Source organism: Patiria miniata, unplaced genomic scaffold (assembly GCF_015706575.1).
Source record: "Patiria miniata isolate m_02_andy unplaced genomic scaffold, ASM1570657v1 HiC_scaffold_13, whole genome shotgun sequence".
In the NCBI taxonomy this organism is placed as follows: domain Eukaryota; kingdom Metazoa; phylum Echinodermata; class Asteroidea; order Valvatida; family Asterinidae; genus Patiria; species Patiria miniata.
Window position 1 is genome coordinate 6144442 of NW_024037051.1, and position 10008 is coordinate 6154449.

Sequence of the window (10008 nt, forward strand, 5' to 3'; positions counted from 1 at the left end):
CGTTGTAGGCCTGATTGACAAGCGTTAAACGCCAAGCTACCGGCCCCTCCAATCTATATCTTTAAAGACTATACGCGAGTCTCGTGTATGCATTTCCTATCATGGGCTGAACTGGCGCGCAGAGCGAGTACTTTGCCGGGGCCATCCACGGCCAACGGGCTGGGTTGATTTCGCCTCCTGTGGGACAACCGGCCATATCGCTTGTGCGCGTTGGGGCGCCGTGCGAATGACAAGATCATGAGCTTCCCTGTGCGAGACGTGAATACACCAGAGTGGATCAACGAGCGATGATGAGCAGTACACGCCTCCAATAATCGAAGCGGCCCGGCCTCCGCCATTATGCACGAAAACCCATTAGCCTAGTTATGATGATTCGAACAGTAGTTTTCAGCCCAGGATTAAAGTGCTGCATGATAATCATGTGAGACCGTGTAAAGCGGCATCTTTCTTATGAACTGTGTATTTCATGTATTGCTTTCGTCAGTTTATACCAGGCGAAATTAGTTATTGTAATGAGCAAGTCAGACTACAATAAAAAGGGTTTATCATTTCTAATTTCCATTATTTTATTCATTAAACTACATGTAATTCCTAGTCAGTTGGACTGACATCAAAGCCTCAGAACACCAGATTAACTAAAACCTCTTTTGGTAAAAAAAACAACGCAGATACCAGCGCAGTGAGCAACACCGTAAAAATAAGGCAGGTTCTCGTCTAGACGGATATGGTTAGTCGGCATGCATGTATAGATGCACCAAAAGCAGCCAAGCCGCTTGAATCGCACAAGCCGAGAAGCCTTCCCATTGACTGCCATTCGAATTATGTATCATGAATAATATTTCACCTTTTTTGTCAAAATCCATGGCGTGTCTGTTGGTTATGCCGAGTTGCATGATCGAAAGAATGAAATTGGTATTTTGCAGACATTTTTTGGGGGGCAAGACATCCGTAGTTGTGTAAAGTCATATTGGTGTCGAAAAAACCTGGGACGCTTCTAGAAGCTTCTTAACATAGATGCTTACAAAGCACAAAACTAATACGCTTCTGGCCACAGATTACCAATCAAGATGTCATGCGATTATATTGTTTGTGACTGGTTTTCAGCAATAGCAAAATGGACTGTCGTTTAGCTCAATATCCCAGTTATAACATGGATGAACTGGAGCATTGTCGTTTGAAGTGATCCATTCAGTGTCTAGAGAAGATCAGCTGTTGCGATTCTACATCATGGTTCAAATTTCAGTGATCTTCTAATTTCTAAGCAGTAAATATTGCTTTGTGAATGGAGCATTGAAAAGAAGCCCAAGACAACCCATTAATAGCTGTTAAACCCGTTTTTGCAATGCAATTGTTTTGTGCGTTGGCAATTATTGTTTATGGCAAGTTACTTACCAACAGTGCTTTGCGACGCCTGCGTTTCCTTCACAATTTTTGTGTGTGAAAGAGATTAGGCCTAATGGTCACAACCGCCCTCGGTGGGAACGAGCGAAATTGGCCCCTGGAACGGACACCGTGTGACGCGCAAGCGCCACCAACGTTCGAACATTTTAAGTGTATAGTTACCTCGCATGTACTATGTGCTTTGAAGCCACAACAAGCAAAACATGCAGAGGGCAAACCTAGCAGTACTTTCAAGAGTCCATGTACTGACTCAAACTTAACTTTAACTTAGTAAAGAAAGTCACCCTCCCACAATAAAATCCCTTTTGGTTTTGTCCAAAACAATTGAATAAGCTGACACAAAGACTTGTTCACGTTACAAAGATGTACTATTGGCAATTAATGTCTAACACGTAATTCATGTCGAAGATTAGAATCGCCAATATTACACGATACAAATCCATTATTTGTTATTTCAGTAATTCGAATTAGACTATGGGAAGATAGTTACCCTTCCATGGTATACTCTTGAGAACGAGTTAAAAAATGAATTACATCTGGGAACGAATAGCTTGGCTGCATTGGAATTATCTGTAGGCATTGTTAGCTATATACAGGGTTGATAATAAAAAAACGAAACCGAGATATTATTGCTAATTGGAACAGAAGTATAGGGCACATGTGAATAAAAGGGAGATATCCTCTGTTAGGGTTGAATCTCCTCCTTAAAATGACACCCTGGTCATGTCGTTACATTCACGGTTGACTGAGCATTGACCAATTTTATGAAAGAATCTATTTACAGGCTTGCGCCACTTTTCAATTGTGGTTTTTGTGTTGTTATCTGTCACAGAGTGAAAGGCTATGGTTGCCAATCAAGGCAGGTGGGGGAAAAAGAGATTTCACTATGAAAAGTGGCGCAAGCCTCTAAATAGACCCTGTCATAAAATTGGTTACTGCTCAGTCAACCGTGAATGTAAGGATATGATCAGAGTGTCATTTTAAAGAGAAGATTCAACCCTAACAGAGGATATCTCCCTTTGATTCACATGTGCCCTACTTCTGTTACAATTAGCAATAATATCTCGGTTTCGGGTTTTTTTTAATCCACCCTTGTATATTGGATAAATCGATAAGTTAATGTATACATGATAGAGCAAGGTATGCTGTATGAAACACTTTGTGAATTTGCAGTACAATTTTTCTACTAGTATATGTTCATTTTAGAGACATCCCGAAAAAAATATTCCTTTTCTACATTGCTGTTTTTCTAGCAATACAAAAGTCATTGACTTTTGAATGAGACATCGACAAAAAAAATAGATCAGTTATTAAATTTTTAGGGCCTACTTTACAATTTCGAATTACTGGCTGCCAGCCAATAATTTCCGTTCTCGCGGCGTAGGCTGGTTCCCGCCTCACATTCAGTATCGATAGTGTACGGATCGGGAGACAGTCAGCTCACAAATCGGATCTGTTTGTTCCCCCTTTTCAGAAGTTTGCAGACGTCCATGAAAAGAAAAAAAGGAGGGGATTTTGGCTGGAATAAAACTGCAATGCGACGACAGAAATCCCCACCCCCCCCCAAAAAAAAACACCCGAAAGTTTTGGCTTCGTGTCGCTAGCCCACCCCAGGATGAAAGACACGATCGACAAGGAAAAATCAATTCAAATGGATTGCAATAACTATTTAATAACACAAAGAACTAAACCAAAATCAATCAATGAACCAAATTAATTACCAAAATTAATCAATCAACCAAATTAATTACCAGTATGCTAAATAATAAAGTAAATCAACAAATATCTAAATAGTAACTGAGCACATGCTAAAATTAATATCTCAATAGCAAAGTCTCGACTCAGTTACTTCACAGAAGCTCGACTGCAAAATCAGCAAAACATGCAAAAGAAATCTCCAAACTATAAGTTAAAGCAACGCAGTCGTGAAAAGCAAATTATGAATAAACACAATGACCCAGAAAACAGGAAAATGAAAACCATGCAGTTACAACCAAGTTGAAAATTTACAAACAAGTTGAACATTTTATTAATGGTAAAAAAAAAACCACACTCGAATTTGTTGAGGAGATCTGATACACCGTGCCCTCTGGAGACACGCACACAATAGGGAACAAAAGATTGTATACGTCTCCACAGGGCAATTTCTATATATGAATACATCTCCACAAGGTTTTCACAAAGTAGATATATGGATTTTACTCAAAAACTAGGAATTTCCAAGATATGTTGATAAGGGATATTAAGTCCGAATTTCAGCCAAGGATATTAATTCTGGTTAAAATAAGAGCAGTTTGAAACTGAACTTTCAACCTCGAAAACTTTAGTACACGAGAACAAAGAAATGTCTCCACAAGGATACAAATTTCAGTATCCAAGCACGAGAAAACGCAACTTTAAAGTATGACCTTATATTATGGTGTGTGTGTGTGTATGTTATTTTCTGTGTCCGTATGACCGTATGAAACATTTGCGTCATCTTCATGCGTACATTGTTGTTTACTTACCTGTTTACTTCCTAAAGGGCTGATTCGGGAGCGATTTCCGGGGTTTAAGTCCGGTCATGACAGTTCTAAAAATCGGTGCGGCTTATGCAAATCGCAGGCATTTCCGTTGGCAAGGTGTGATACTGTGGTAAACAGCTTGTTTTTAAGAAAAGTCGCACCATCCAACTGTCTGCGAAGGACCACACAATTCTTAACACTTCAGAACCCCGGTACTTCTAATAATAGACAGGGCTAAAATTACAGAGAAATAACTTCAATCTGTTTTTCCCCATATTAAAATTTGGTGAGAGAAATTCCAAACACGAATGCAGTGTGAAGCTTTCAAAAGTCAAAAAGATGACCGAAGAGGGAGACATATAGAGGTATAAGATGTTTGCATTCGAAAGAATACCCTTTTCCAAGCTCCATGTTTTAAGAAAACTGAAGCTTGTCACGAGGCTTAAAAATATACAGCCACAAACAGGCATTGCGAAATGCTCCTTGAGTCCTCACATTCATCATGGCAGCAAAAAGGAATCGAGGTGTAGAAAAGAGTGCCACCATAAAAGAATGATTTATTAGAACCAATAACCAATAATGTTCTAGAACTACAATGAGGTATAAGAAATTTGAAAAAAAAAAATCACGAAAGCATAATCCATAATTTGACTTATACTAAGTCCAAAACGGACACGGAATCTGGAATTACCATGCTAAAAACCATTTAATTGCAAATAACTCCATTTCATGAACCATAAATGATATGTTTTTTACTAAGGATACAACTCCACGATTATGCACAAGAGGTCTCGTTACTTGGCCCTATTATATACCGATGATCAGTTTGCCGTGAAAAACCAAATTCCCATTATTATTGTAACTGAGAGACAATATTTCTAGGATGCAAGAACACTCTTACCCGTGCATGCCATCGCATATCCTCCCATCCAACAGCGCAGCCCCCCCCCCCCCCCATAAAAATAAATCAGATCGTAACCATCAGATAATATTTCTAAAAGCGGGACAGAAAAAGGAAGCTGACATTTTTTTCCCTTTTTCTGTCACATCTCCAGTCAAGCAATGCCCAATATTCTCCGGGCCGGTTGGCATGTAAAGCGGCCCCGCCACCCCGGGTTTGCCGTTGCTAGGCGCCCGATGAGGCCCGGCTTTACCGAGCAGAATCAACCGGCCCGAGTGTTTGGAGAGCCCCGGGTCCCCGGCAGCAGGCCGACTGTTGACTTTGTTGTAATGCAATTTTTATGAGTGGCTCCGTGGTCATTTTCTTGTCAACATTATTTAAACTAAGTGACGGGAGCTGGCTGACGCCGATGCGCTTTTTTCCTCCCCTCCTTTCCCTTTTTTTCACTCTTCTTCTTCTTCGCCTCTCGATATCTCTTCTCTCGGAGGAAATAAAGCATCATCTTGCCCCGCACACTATCAATATGTCTGCTACACTGCAACCCGGGTCGAGTTTGAAGTCAAAACACTGTGGTATTTTTGTTAGCTCGGCACACTGAGCCACGCGAACTTAGATGATGTTTGCCCGTAGTTTTTTTTTTCTTCCCGTAATTGCTGTACACGAGGTTGCCGTATATGATCAGACAGTTTCCGATGGGGACAAATTGCTACCAAGTCCCCTACCCAATCGGGTGTAAATCTAACTGCTTTGGATTAGCTGTCGATAGAAAACCGAAACGTACAGTAAAACTTGATGTCAAAACATCACATTTTTTCCTTGATGAAAACTGAAGCACGTGGATTACGACGCCATAAAGGCTACATTCACTTCATAAGCATGCATCAAACTGAAGACAGAACGTATCTCGATCTGAAAAAAACCCATTTTGTCAGTCGTGTCAAGCAAACTGTAAATGTAAATTGATTTGATTTTGTTAATTTATTTAGGTAAAGATGCAGAATCCAGATAATTTGAATTCAACTTTCGCGATAGTGAACCAAATCAGATATCGTGCAATTCCAGCAGGCTTAAGCCGCAGTAATTGAAATGAGAGAGTGAAGATTATTTTCCATGACAAAAAAAAGAGAAAAAATATGAGGAAGACTCTATTTGGTTGAAGTAGGCCTATGCGTATTTCCCACAAATCATCTCATCTCGTGGAAAAACAAACTCGCGGCTGTTGGCGGAAGATGTGATTTGAAATAAAAACACTCTGGAAAACCAGAGTCTGGGAGAGAGAGTGAGAGTCGGTGAGATACACGCCGAAAATTGAATCGGGCAAATTGGGTGCATGAATGGGTGGCTTTACGAAATCGTACGCGCCCCCTTGCACACAACCGCGCCGTTTAAAAAACAAAACGTGGAGTGGGGGAAAAGTGCACGGTAGCAGTTCACTCGCTTCCATTGACTCTCCAGTGGCATTTCCAAAGAGACTGTCAACGTGTTTGATGTGTGATTATGCGGGCTCAATTTTAATTGGCAATAATGCTGTGAAAACAAGGCTCCATGTTTTCCGATTGCCTGATCTTGAATATGTATACTATCCTAGATTTCATCCGTTCAGCGTAGTCTCAACAGAGCATATAAGAGGACCAAAACGGTATGCAATTAACTACAGAAAATAGCGGCTTGTACCAAATGCAAACATAACAAGACTTGATCAGTAGCTATTACGAATTCATTTTCCAAAAACAAAAAAGGAATACCACGGGCAGCCCACAACAAGCTGCGTAGAACACCGTAGATTTCTTTATATGCAGTAGGTTAAGGGCGCAAAACCATTATAGGCCTACTGACAATACTATTCAGTCAATGAATGCGGAAACAAAATGGCGTCCTCAACCCAAAAATTAAAAAACCTGTTGAAGTGATTATTGTCTGCGTGGCTCCTGTTTGTTTGCTAAAAGAATGTCTTACTTTCGAGTCGCAAGAATACTTGTGGCCAAAAGTACGCTGTCCGATTGGATTAGCCATTACAGTGAACGTATAGGGCATCGCACTCGCAGATGTGATTGTTGTTTAGGCTAATCTTGCAACTCGACGCAGACTACAAACTGACACTTGTCTTAACCATGGAGGTAGAATTAGGTCTGAGTTGCCCTCTGTATAGCGTTTCCAATCGTCTGCGTTATGGTTATACTATCCGCGTCTCGTCTGTGACACTCTGCGAGCAAATCACATTGGTAATGAAATTAAGACCGCATCATCAGGAAGACAGCTACTGGTTTTGGCAGCTAGAGACGTCAACGGGTGGCAGAAATGGCAACATGGTACCGTACCATTTGACACACATGACCCCATAATGGTTTGTGTATGGATAGATGTGATTTTGACTTGGTGTCTCTTGTATCCCTCACCATATCTAGTCAGAGTATCACTATCACCCGTTGTCCAACCATGGAGCTAGAGCCCTCTCTGTCTACGGTCCAGCGTCTGATATAAGCATGCAAATTAATGCGACCCCGCGCCCAAGCCAATCGGAGTCGACTTTACTATCGTGACGTCATTTCATTCAGAAATGATTGGTTAAAAATTTAGATTAAGCTGTTGATTGGTCAATTTGGAGGCCATGTTTTTGTAATACAACAACTGGTATAGAGATCTAATAAAAACCTAGACACGACATTGGCTCTCAAAACTGTTAGCAAAATGCTCAACGGTCAGAATCTCGAGGTCAAGACGCAGTCTTGTTTTGCATAATTAATCGCCGAATCTGTTCGCATATCGTCAACCTTTCTGTGCAAGGGGATATTCCATAGAAATTATTAGGCACTCAATTCAAACGTGTTGGTAACCAGCCGGCCGCAATACCTTTGCATTCGAAGCAGCGTCACAGAAATGTTTGGAAATCCCCGCATACCAAAGACTTCTTTGTTCATACTTATCTCCCTTAATTTTCAGACAAATAAATCGACTTTGTTGGCACAAGCAAACGTGGAATGTTGCTTTGATCGACAAGTTTGATATCTTTTTGACAAGATATGCTTCCCAAGCAATCTTATTTTTCTGTCCGACGTGCGTAAAACTGACAAAAAAGGGACACAGATGTAGCAGGCAAACTCTGACATCATGGGGGGGGGGGGTTCTCAAACGTTTCACTGTAAAGGAGATAAATGTGAGAAAGACAGTACATAGTGCTAAATCACAAGGACAAAAAGTAAAACACGGTGGAGACCAACTCCTTAACTCTCACTGCCACGGCAGTGCATATTTTCCCACCGTTGCCTTGACACAATTTGGCCAATATGCTGCAGATCAATAATAAGCTAACGGCACTGACTCGCAACATACACGGCAAATTGGCTGAACCCAATGATTTGGGCCCGCTTATTTGTCGGTTTGGCACACGCTGATTGACTGATTGCCAGCTTCGCCCCTGGACTTTTTTCCCCACTCAGGATATTAAGGTGGGTTTCTAACCTCGGCATCTGTCCCTTACAACGCGCAGAAGCCAAGAAGTCTTTGATATAACACAAGTTTTTTTGTCTTTTGAATCGCCATCTGAAATAAAAAATATATACATATATATGAACGACAGTTTCTGACTTGCAGCAGTGGCTCCATGATCGGACCTAATCTCCTCCCAAATGTTATCGTGTCAGAACTCAGATAAATATCCGCTTCATTCTTCTTATTCAACAAAGGTCATTTACCTATCTGATGGATCTGGGCGTCGCGCGCGATTCCCGCAACAATGCTACCTCGATCGGATTCCACCACCGCTTGTTTCCACCAAGGACCCAGCCGAGGCAGGGGGTACACTAACAAGCTGCCAACTTCCCCCCACAACTCGGCCCTTCCCTTCAATCAGTCCAGACGTGCCTTCTCTCCTGGCCTGGGCCGTCTCTGCGGGAGATGCTAGCATCAATTGCGGTGTCTTGTCTTGTCTATTCAGCCCCAGCCCGTCAGCTGTCGGACTGGGCTCGCTAACGAGAGGACTGACCATGTAAATAAAAAAAATGACCCGAATCGAAGACGATTTCGGCTTGTTTTTGCATCTCGAGTAAATCCTTCCACCGAAAACTACAATGAGTTCAGGCTTGCTGCCGGTATTGAGAAAAAAACAACCACAAGCAATCACGCGCAAATCTTTGTGACTTCACCGTTACCATTTTGGCTTACCAAAGCGTCACAGTTGTTTAACTTTTCACCATATGCTAACTTTAGGCAAAAAAACTAGTCTCCGGTTTCTGGTATGGAGCTTGCCCAAAAAGTGGTGCGGCGACGCGGTTTTTTTTTTTTACCTGACTTTTTTGCTTCAAATGTCGGCTGATGACTGCAAATGGTGCCCGACTAAACTTAGTGCAAATATATGGGAGTCCAGAGAGGCCACATAAAGCTTATTCTCGATCATAACCTCATCTAAAAACACGTTAAAATTGTGCAGCAGCAGGATTCCAGTCCAACCAGTGAGTTTGGCGGTTTTGAGACATCATCTTTCATTGAAAGAAAACTTTTTCATTTTGCCGACGCGCATGGCTACGGCGACGCGCGCGCATACCAGAAACCGGAGACTCTTTTTTTGGCCTTAAAGTGAACGCCTAGCTGTCATTGACTTGTGCGTTGTGTAAGAAAAGTGAATCTTAGCACACGCACTAAAATGCCTGAACAGACTCAAACGCAAAAACGCGTTTGAATCTGTTCCCTGAATAAAGGAATGTTTACTTTATAATGTTTTATGTCTTAACTACTTTTATCAAGACAGTGCACTCTGTTTTGTATATGGTTCTAGAGAAAGTTTGTGGTTTTTTTACATATTTTTTCTTTCTTCCCCAGATGTGAAAAGAGGGATGGAATCAAAGCGCCATAACATGCATTTGACTGACAGGCAGTCCAAAACTGCGCATGGGTGTAGATGTTTAATGGTACAGTGGTCCGACGTCATTGCTGTCGTATAACTTTCCCAACGTCCGGAATTGTATAGAGTTGAGCTTTGATATAATTGATTGACAATTTTGCCCAAACTGTTCTGTTTTTTTAATACCAGGGTATGCAAGACGTGTGAGAATTAAGTATGAAACTGTGACGTCCGTTTTAATGTCTTCACAGGAAATCAACAACTTGTGATCTTGCAACAATTAAAGTGATCCCTTGTGAAATACAAATGTACTTGACTCTGCGACATACATGTGTAAATTTAAGAACTTTTGAAATGTATGTAGA